Source organism: Copidosoma floridanum, unplaced genomic scaffold (assembly GCF_036245765.1).
Source record: "Copidosoma floridanum isolate Cflo_tuat_1 unplaced genomic scaffold, Cflo_Japanese_pri ptg000027l, whole genome shotgun sequence".
NCBI classification, from domain to species: domain Eukaryota; kingdom Metazoa; phylum Arthropoda; class Insecta; order Hymenoptera; family Encyrtidae; genus Copidosoma; species Copidosoma floridanum.
The window spans coordinates 2499573-2511056 of NW_028321904.1; the positions used below are offsets into that span (position 1 = coordinate 2499573).

An 11484-nucleotide genomic window follows, 5' to 3' on the forward strand; every position below is an offset into this window, starting at 1 on the left:
AAAGTGAATACAAAATAAAAAAAATTGAAAAAATTAGTTTTTTGTCAGTGAATACAAAAAACATACAGAACAATGAAAAATCACTTATTTTTAACTTTTTAATAATATTATATAAAGCAGGTTTTTTTTATTTCTTTATGATTTATTTAAAAAAAAACTAATTAAATCATTATCACATATTTTTCGTAACATTAATAATCCTATGTTGATTTAGCTCTTTTAATTTATTGGTGATCACTGTCTTCATCGATCACAGGAATAAAATCATTATTCATAGAAACTTCTAAAAGCTTTTCAGCTGGTTTAATAATTCTAGACTGGTGTCTCGCAAATAATGAGTAGTGAAGAATTGAAGCTACGTGTGAACAGCAACTAACAGTTCTCTTTCCGTTTGCGCACTCACAGCAATACTTTTTTATTGTACTGCATCATATTGTTTGTGGGCTATACTCAATAAAACCTACGTATATTTTGTTCAAAATGTGCCTGGACTGAGCTATAAACTTTATGGTTGTAGGAGTCTTTTTTTAAAACTCTGAAATTGTATTGTTTTTCTCTTCTATTTCTCCTACTAAATACAAAGCTGCTTAATGTAGCTTATTCGACCCTGCAACTAATATTTTCAGTTCTCTTTCAGTCGCATATTCGCATAAAATCTTTTACCCAATAAGTTATGTGAAAGTCCAGCTATGTTACAATAAGTTGCGGCTGTAGGAAGCAATTTATTATCCAACTGAACCCCTTTTTTTTTCTTTCTCTCTCTTGTTCTCTCACTCTTTCTCTCTCTCTGTTTTACCTAGCCTTTCCTATCTGTCTTACTCCAATGACTGCTCTCGCCCTATTTCTCTAACGACAGGTAAACTGCGAACAGAGTTGAATGGCATATTTCAAACTCACATGGTGTAAAAAAGTATTTCTTGTTTACAACATACGAATGTATAGAGTTTTATGACGGAATTTGACTAACTGTCAGTTTCCTCGTACTTTCCGTCATCAAGTACGTCATTTTGTTAAATAAAATGAGAAAAAAATACCCGTAGTATAAGGAAAATGTGATTGAAGCCCGCTTCATTGGGTAATTAAAGCTTGCTCCACTAAGATGTGAGCTTAATCCATCTTCTTACTTTATTTTCAGTTTTTATTTATTTTATTATTCATTTAAGCTTTTTTCCCATACTTTTTTTATAAAAAAAGTTATCTGGCAGAAAAAAGTAGTTTTGAGACTAAAAATAACAACAGTGTTATTTTATTAACAATTAGTACCATATTAAAGCTGTTAAATCGGAAAAATAAAGAAAAATGTCTGAAAAAGAGTTTTTATTTTTCTTATATATGTCCTACGTCTTAAAAAAACCTAAAAAAATTATTAAGATAAAAAAACATAAATATAATTCAAGACAAATTTTTTTTAGCGGTACACCCAGGCAGGTTTTCGAAAACCATTATTTTAAAAAATTCAAACGTCCTTCAAAATTTAAATTTAAAGTCAAAATTTTTTGAAAAATTGTTGTTTATTTCAAACTTGAAAATACTCCTTGATGAATTTTTTTAGATTTTTTGATGCTTCCAATACCGAGAAAATTGAGAAAAACCGAAAAACACATTTTGGGCCACAGTGACCCCATAACAGTTTTGGAGTATAAAAAGAAATTGAAAAATGTTTTTTCCATACTTTGTCGACATGAATTTTTTCAGAATCTTTGGAGCTAAGGCACTTTTAACCTTATCATATGGCTAGGCCCTTCAAAGAAATTTATGTGAGGCTAAATAATATACTTTTTCAACGGTTTTAAAATCATCAAGTCAAATATTTTAAATGTGCTTTTAACACTTTAATTTCTGCGTCTTATGCATAAACCTTCTCTTTATCTTCTTGAAAGACAATAACTTGTCAATTATTGCAACGAAAGGGCTACTAATTATTTTTTAATGTCTATCTAACTTTTTATTGTAGGTTTGCTGTAAGTAAATAAAAAAAATTACTTCCCAGATTTGTCCCTCAAAACTAATTTCGTTATCAATTTCAGTCACTAATGATACAACATTTTTATCCAATTGACAGAGATAACAACACAAGTATTCTATTGTGACAAACTGTTCTGGTAAAAGTGGCCTAAATAAAGACATTCTAAAAGAGGTAAGATTAAATTATACCTCATGAATAGAGCTACTAATGAGCTCCTTAAGTCAACATGATTCTAATGTAAAAAATGAATATTTTATATAAATAACATACTGTCAAAAAGTTCATTTTTCATCTTTAAATTATATACAACGTTTCAGTTGTATATTAGCAATCCATTTCAAGTAAACTGTAACAATAAAAATCAAAGAACAAGCTTACATTGAAATCACATAAATTATATAACAACCCAAAAATGATAGTAATGGGTTAACTCTCAACCTCTATAAATAAGCAGCAACGAATATTCACTTTATTTTTATATAATTGTTAGCAGTATTAATGTGTGGGTATGTGATCGGGCAATAAAATGTACAACACTGTCGATTTTATCATAAAACACGGACACGTTTATTCTCATTATCTTCAGTGTATGCTATCTTTAGTCTTTACAATCAAGGATACAATCGTAAGCTGAACTGAAATAAAGCAAGATCAAATCAAAAGGAAAATACAAAAAGCAGGGAGTGCGTATCGACAGACTGACTGACCGCGCGAGAGTGGGTAAACTATAGGTATTAGACGCTGAAGTGCAGCGTCACGGCGTCTCGTCTTCTTGTTATTGCGCATGCGTTAGAATTCAGTTACGAGCGCCAAATATGCATCTAACAATAATGAAACCTTAATTTTGTCAACTTAAGAGTTAAAGATCTAGTTCTGCTTATGATACAATGTGTACTAAGGTGTAACATAAAATGTATACAGTGATGACAACATTATGATGAGCATGTTTTCCGATGACGAACATTTATCAAAAAGTCCTAAGATTTAAAATATAACAATGTATAAAAGATAAAAATAAACGAGTAATAAAATTTAATTAACATAAAAATATTACAAAAATGGATGGATATTACAAAATTATGAAAAAATATTATTAGCTTATTGAGCTATCAATATATTTTTTGAAAGTTCAACTTCAGTTTTGTGCTTCACAGGTTCAACGAATGTTAGTTGTTCGCTTTTTAATGATTATTATTTTAAAGACTAAAAGCTCATAATAGTTATTTTCTTCGTCTAAAACCTTGCGTTTCTAACTTGTCCTTGATGTTCAAAGCCACCCTCCTTAATCTTCCAGTTTTAACTCTTTGATAAATAGAAAGGTCAAACTTTAGAGAAAACTTTTGAATGTATCAAATTCTAGTATTTAATTATTATTCTTAAGAACTGTAAGGCCTTGTCACTAAACTTTTTCAAAAATATGTCAGCATGCTTGAAATTGAATACTTAGGATTAAAAAATTCTACATAATTAATAAACGCTTTCGGAATTTTTGATAGCTTTGTTTTGAAGTACACACTTCGTAGAATTCGTAGATAAGGTTAAAAGGAAGAATGTAAAAATTTTCCAAGTTATAGCAAGTTAAATCTGAAAAAGCATAAAAAAATCTTTTTAAATTTTCACTTTAAATGCATTTTAGACATGGACGTACAACTTTCAGTGAAAAAATAATATCAGATTTGTAGAAAGAAACCTAAGAAATGTAAGAAGCAAACATTATCAGCCATGAAAACTACTGTGGTAACTTACCACTATTTCTAAGCGACTTTTTGGGGGCATCACGCTCACCAATAAGGCATTGTCAATAAAAAATTACTGTAGCAAATGAAAATAACCTTAATAGTTCAATATTAATTGAATTAAAACCTCGTTGACCAGAGAAATGTATAAAAGAATATTTTTTAACGCTTCGATGCATTCTTACCACTTTTAAAATGCCTCATTTCTTATTAAACTCGTACGTGAACAGCTATACCAAGATTAAGTACTCTGAGCACTTTCTCTGGAAACAACATAAGAATAGTAGGCCAATTAGATACTAAAACTATTAACATAATTTCTTTAATAATTATCAGCGTACAACTGACGCGCTGTACTGCATCTGAAAATGCATATGATACAGCCGTTGTCGGCAGAGATCGTGGCTGAGTGGTCAACGTAAAGTTTTGCAAATCTTTAATTGATCGGATTTAAGTCCCCACACCCCCTTTAAGGTGGAACTACTCACTACAATATTTTGACACTTTAATCTATTCATTTTATGAATCAGAATGACCTGTTCCCTATCTACAAGCCAATCCCCAAAGCTTATTCCTGTAATAAGTATAATTAGGTGACAGCAAGGTAGGATGTAGCTTAAAATAGTGCCTAAGGCCTTTGAGGGGGTAATTTGCACAAAATTAACTTGGATATGTGCAGGGCATATCCAATGCCAACTAGAAAGAAATCTGCATTATCTTCGGTGACCTGTAAGAACTACGTCTCCTAGTCAGTCAATACTGATGAAGCTACTTTGTCACGAAACGATATTAAGGTTAGAAGACAGTATGAGAACGGCTTACGATGCTACAAAGATGCAGCTTGTCAGCGAAAACCGAAACATATGCGAGAAAAGTAATACACAGTTGTCGAAGTTAGAGAGAAATACCCAGCAGGTAACGTAGCAAAAAGTGTCATCGGGAACGATGACCCATTAACCAGGGGGGTCTCACGGATGTGGCATGGCTCAGTGAAGCCAGTGTCCGTGTCTTGGCTCATTGACGTACAACCAAATACACAATAGTGCATTTAAAAGGGCCATCAATACAGCTGCTCTCAGTGGCCGTTGAGGCTAAGTGGTCGGTGGTAAGTCTTGAAAATCCTTAGTTGATCAGATTCTAGCCTCACAGTTATGTTTGGAATCCATACAGCTTATTTAGTCAAATAATAAGCTGTAAAAATTAAAAAAAATATAATTATGCTAAAAAGTACACACAGAGCGTTCCTTAAATCACAAAATAATCGTTGGCTATAAGGGACTGTTGATTTTCGATTTTTCCTGTATAATTTACAAAAAGGGCTACTTTTTGAAGCTGTTAAGATTTAAGACTCCCAAAAAATATATATTAGAAAAAATTTTCTTTCTCTTATCTCACAACTTTACTATCAAAGAAACAAAGTCTTGGAGCCTTATCTCTACATTTTTTATCGCTGCATACAAATACATTTTCCATTTATGTAAAAAACTCAAAGATTGAAGAGATTATGATAAGGGTACAATGAAAATCTGATCTCTTACGTAATGGATTCTTTATTTGTTGATTTTGACGCTGCTGTTTCAATCTTGATGAATTTTCAGCGTCAGTTTCTTGACGCCTCAAATTGTATACATTAAATACATTTAAAGTTTTCCTGCCAATTCACCCTTTTGCGACTTTTGGCATTCTTAAGACTTTTGTGACCCCTAAAGGCTGTTTTCTGTCAACTTTGTTAAGTTCAAATATATTTATGGGTAAGGTAGTTTAACGTCCGATGGCCCTAAAAAAGACAAGTAAGCTTCTTAAGTAAACTCTTCCTTGACTGAAAATAACAGCAATTGTGATTGTCTGGATACCTCAGGGTGATCTTCTCTAGCCTGCTGTTGAAGCTCCAGACTGATCGGGAGAAGAACTACAAAGTCCAAAGCTTTGGAGATAGTTGTAGATATCTTTTCCAACGTCTTCTGGTATAACATCAAAGGCGTTGGTGTCTGAAGAACCTTTTTTTGCAGACTCAGTTATTTTGGTAATCTTAAATGGGGAGATTGGTTCATGATGCTTGCCTGTTAAAGACTGTCCCGTTGGCTCAAGTTTTTTTTACCCCTTCATAGCTGTTAGATGCACCCAGCACATACCTTGGAGAGAATCGGTGATTTCTGGTTAAATGCTACGAGTCGAGAGGGTAATACAGGATCGTTGTTCACTGGGGTTTCCAGCCTTGCGAAGAACAACTCTGCTCGTGACGACTGCCAGTGAATGACTGACTTGTTTCAATAGTGGCTGTCTTCATTTGACATAGTCTTTTAGTTGACAAATAACTATTAGAAATGGTGGTGAAAATGTATTTGTTGACAAGGTCGTTTTAACTTAGGAGGTCCTTGAAAGAACCAATGAGATTAATGGTTAAGTAGGGAACTTAAATACCTATAATGGCTCTAAAAATGTCCAGTGGTGAGACTTCCAGCTATTCCTTCTCATTATTCATAATGATGAAGAGCTGGCTGCGGGTAGCTTAATTCTTACCCTTGAAGTCTCTGTGTGCAGAGACCGTGATGAAGGGAGGCACGCCGCTGATCTAAGAATATCTTGTCTTCAGTTCATTCCCGGGATAACCAATAGCTCATCGTTAGTCAGGAATGTGGGCCAAGAGAATACCTTCTCTGTGGGTAGGCCATTGAGATGACCACTGAGAATGAAGCCGTTGTAGATGCCCATGCTTCTCAGGGCTATCTTCCCTAGCTTACATTTGTGTTATAAAATTCTCCGACGGCACCGAGATGTGCGAAGAGTGTCATCGGTAACTAGGATGTCCAGCTGCACGACTATCACCTTTATTCTTGATGCAACTCTATGTACTGCTAGTTAATGACTACAAAAATTTTTGAGACGCTCCAGCGTATTATAATCACACCTATTTAATTATGTTGCAGGTAGCTCCGATTTTATGACTACGCCACCAAGTGGATCCTACTGAACCAAAGTGAAAAGCTGACATTTTCTTACAAAACTTTGAGCTTATTTATTGCTATTGTTGTTGAATTTTTCAAGATAAAAACTGTACGAAAACCATCTAGGAAGTGTCAAGAATTCGTATGCAGAATTTCAGCAAAATCGGCTCAGTAGTTTTCGTGGTTAGCTATTACAACAATTTTAGCGACTTTGCTACATATGTATTAGTATGAAATGAATTTTATTAAATGTCAGCGCGTGTTAAGGTACAGAGATGAAAGCGTCTCTGCTGTAGCCAGCGAACAAGAACTAGAAGTAAAGTATAAGCAGCTGGATGCTATTCTTATTCGCTACCTTTCAGTTTACTGTGTCTCTTAGTTAATACTGTATTAAGTTAGTTTAAAACAATATGTTCATTCAATAGAGTGCCTTTATCTTCACATCCCTAGACATCTAAAGGCATTCGTAACAAATAGCAACGGAGATGGAATTATAAAGTGTTAGATACGCTTGAAAAACAGTTTACCCAGAAAGCAATGGGCCCTCGCAATTTACACATTTATACAAGTACTGATAACGCTAGTCGGTAAATAAATTCGACACCGTCAGTTCAGGTTTGCACACTAAACTCTCAGAAAAAAAAAAAAAAAGGAAAAGTAAGCAGTGATGTCTACAAAAAAGAAAGCTGCCAACGTGCCCATGGCAGCATTCGCTCTAGTACCTTCTGTGCAGCATGACATGAAATGGGACAGGCAAATACAGTGATTAGAAATCAGCTTACACTATCACGCAGTACCAGAGGAAAAACGAGCTGCTAGTGTGCTCTATCATCTCAGTACTCGGACCTTCGACAGTCTTTGTGACTTTCTAAATGGAATCAAGATGACGTATGAAGATGTGACGTAGAGTTTATAAGATCTTTTTGCTCTATAAGATATTGAGATAGCTAAAAAAGTTTTATTTTGTTTACGCAAGCAAAGGGTGCACGACAATATTACAACTTTTGTTAACACCTTAAATAATCTAAGTACAAGGTATAATTTTGGTTAAATAAAAAAAAAGTATTGTAAAATTAATTTGTGATTAGTTTACGTAATAATGAGGCTCACTTAAGTGACAATCAGTCTACACAATATTTTAGAAAGACTACGCTGTAACATATCAGCTTGTATGTAGATGTATATTTTTATATAGATATACATTTCTATTGAACAAAGTTGTTTATATTGGGCATTCCGCCCACACCACCTATAACCACTGTATAATTTTTCTTCTAATGTTAGGGTGAAGTTTTTTTCCTTTTTACCAGTGTAGCATACTTTTTGTGCATACCCCTACCAACTCTTACAGACTCCCACAATCTTCTTACCACCTTTCATACAATTTTTCATAATACTTTGTTATATTTCGAGTGAATAAAGACGAATCATATTATTAGTAAAAACGCAATTGGTCTCTCAAATTAATACAAGTCATATTGTGTACATACACAAGCTTATATGACAAGAGAGGCTTATACGTCACTTATATGCGTGTGTGTATATTAGCTTTAAGGTGAACATTTCATAATATACTAACATATAATACGACCAGCCTCATTTTGAGAAAACATATATGTATTAAAATTAAGTGTTATATACATGAATAGATGCGGAAATTGTATTTTATGTATGAATAAATAGTATGCTTGCACATTGATTTTCCATTTCTAATACTGTATACCAATTAAAAAATTGTAACTAACTTATTATTTCCATATATTTAAAATTGACTGTGGAATCTTCGAAAGACTTAATTAAAAAACTTGTAAGCTTATCTGTCACACTATAACTTGTATTTGGCGTTTCTTGTACTGCTTATTAGAAATTTCATCATCAATGATCCAAAAACCTCAATCGCAATTGTCAGCAAAGTGTGATTGGTACAGTTGTATTGTTATTTCTTAAAACATGTTATCATTACATGAAACATTATCGTGCAAGCCTAATATTTTAGTGATGTAATGTATAAATAATGTGTGGTGTATTTCATACATAAATAAATAACAAGAAAACCAATGGGTTAAGAAACCCCCAGAAAAAGTGAAACTTCAAAAAAGTCTGTATAAAGAAAGTATTTATTGAAATTATATGATTTTTCAGCAATTAAACATTATTTTACTGAAAAAATAGATGATTTTTAAATGTTCATTAATTACTCTATTTTCATTATTAGTTTTCGTGCGTACTTTTGCCATCTTGTTCTATATACTTTTAGATTCTTGCGCCGTCCAGGAACGTCATGTTAACACTTAGTCCCAGTCAGAGATTTTAAGTATGCTACCCACCTAAAAAATCGATGAAATAATTCTATGAGTAATTACTTCAGAAAAGCCGTATGGTATTCCATGTGGTCCTACACGTGGTTCCAAACACGAGATCTTAGATTTCTGATTCTATTTGTAATGCTGTATAGAAGAACACATAGATTTATAAATTAAAAAAAGGCAAAAACTTGTTTATCTATAAATTACTGTAGGATACTCTAATCTACTAAACTTTCAAGTTTTCGGTAGATTTTTTTTTATTTGCATAAATAAAAATTCTTCAGGACGTTGCCTAATTAATGTATTTTTTGGTAAGTAACAACACTATCAATACTTTAAATAAAATGGATAAGTATAGCAGACTACTAACCTGATGAGTGATTTTTAACGCTGTTTTGAAAAATATTCGTATGTTTAAATCGGTAATAAAAGCTTAAATAGAAGTTAAAACCTTAAATGATTATTTCTTGAATGATTTCTTATTAGTGCTGTAAAATTTGTTGACATGTGTGAGTTCTATTGTAGTTTTTGATACTAATTCAGCAGCTGCCCTATAAAAGCCCATGATAAAAATGATTCTTTATCGTGTTATTTCCTAACGTTCAATATTATTACACGTACAAAAAAAATATCGGTGCATTTAAATTAGTATGGATATTATTATATTAAATTTTCATGAGATTCTGTTATTGTTTTTTACAAGTTGGCAGCATTGTTGACTAGCACAAGAATGCATAAGTTTATTGTGCTTTAAAATTTACTAAAGTCAATGAGGATAATTAAAGTGCTTATAACTTCCATATTTTTCAAAATGATCAAAGTTCTATTCCTTACGCGATGAATCATTTGATTTTTTTAAATGATAGCTGATCTTATTAAATGTCGCGAATTTAGTAAAATTCTATGGATAATTGTTTTGTTAACTGTACCTATATAGGTATACAAAATTTATTTATACATGAGTAGAAGAACTATGATATCTAAGTAGGGCTGGCATTTTCTTACGTGAAATCATGCTACAATTTAACGCAACGCATTTGCTACGTGAGGATCAATGTGTACTAGTTTAAATGCTTACGCAGAAAATTTATGAATGGGTTTTTTTGATATTGTAGTGGCTTGCATGTTATTTTGAAAATTTCGACTTTGTCTCTGTCATTTAAGAGTTTTTTGGCTAATGTCACTTTGAAATCTTCACGCCTCTGGTGATGCCGAGGAAAAAAAAAGTGAGAGCACGCACACGTATGCTACTGTATATTATATACATACTTCTCTGGCTGTCCAGAAAGCAAGTTGTGGTGGAATGATGGAGAAGAAGAAAGAGGGTAAGAAAAAGGATGACCCTTTGCACTGTTCTTGTCAAGCAAGAGCCCTACATACTAAGCTTCACTGTACACAAAAAAAAAATTTTCCAGAAATAGTAGAAAAAAATTATGAGTAGATGACTTATTAAGTTAACTTCTTAATTAACCCTATTATCATTACTATTCTCTCTTTTAGGAATTTTCATACTTTTAATCCTCCAAATTTTTATACTCCTCACTATTTACAAATGCATTGTTCTTATCCTTATACTCAAAGCTGTTTTGACCATAAACGAACTTTATTTCAATAGCACAACCAAAACCAATATCAAAATCAAAAACGATACCCAGACTTTTGCCCTATTTTTCTAGAAAACGACAATAAAACCTGCCATTTGAACGCGATTGCGAGTTTAAATTTTATTACGCGTCTAAAATAAATAATGGCAATGACATTTACAGAGTCTTTTACTTCTAACGAAGTAAAGTTACGTTGTGAAATAATACAGAAAGATTTGAATATTTTTATATTAGATTAAGGTGTAAAAAAAATGTCAATCGTTATAACGCATTAAAGAATGGCACAGAAGTAAGCTGTGATGAAATAATTAAATAAAAAGAAATTGCTCTTTAATGAATATACACTTTAGATATTACTACGGTGAATTTATTGTACACAGCTCACGAATTTCACGTTGTGAGTCCAAGACCGCCAATAAATAATTAATGAATTTTAGAAGATTCGTTTTTAACGCAAAAAAACGTTTGAATCAAATGCAAACTAAGAACACTCATGGTATAAAGCAGACTAATTGAACCTGTACCTTTTCCATACGGCAATAATAAAGTAACCTTTATTAAAATACTAAAAAAACAAGAAAAATCTGTAAGACTTAAACCTAACTAAAATTTTGAAACAATTTCTAAAAAAATTATTTTTCTATTTCACGACGGAGATCATTTACTTACACCCCAACCCGATAGTGTTGATTATAAGCCTTAAGGATTTAAAGTAAATAAAAACAAAAGTTATAATTTACGAGACAGAACAAACCTAGCTATTGAATTACCGACTAGAAACAACATCATTGGCCATGATTATCTTCGTACAATTACTGCCATACCCGTAGTGTATATAAGCAAAATGGTAGCTGATAACAAAGAAGATCACTGGTATGCAATAGCTGTAAGCTCAAAAATTAAGCTAATAAAAATAAAAATACCTGC

The 11484-nt window shown here is 32.3% G+C and overlaps 1 pseudogene across 2 annotated transcripts in view; it reads left to right on the forward strand.

Annotated features, from left to right (window-relative positions):
* LOC106645560 (ATP-binding cassette sub-family G member 1 pseudogene) overlaps positions 1–9105 on the forward strand; it is a 51602-nt pseudogene extending 42497 nt beyond the window's left edge. Inside the window, exon 2 of one of the 2 annotated variants that reach the window (XR_016293303.1) lies at positions 8905–9105. The product of XR_016293303.1 is annotated as an ATP-binding cassette sub-family G member 1 pseudogene, transcript variant X3 (transcript). The remainder of the gene's footprint in view (positions 1–8904) is intronic. The other variant, XR_016293301.1, reaches the window with a different exon arrangement.
* The last annotated feature ends 2379 nt before the right edge of the window (positions 9106–11484 follow it).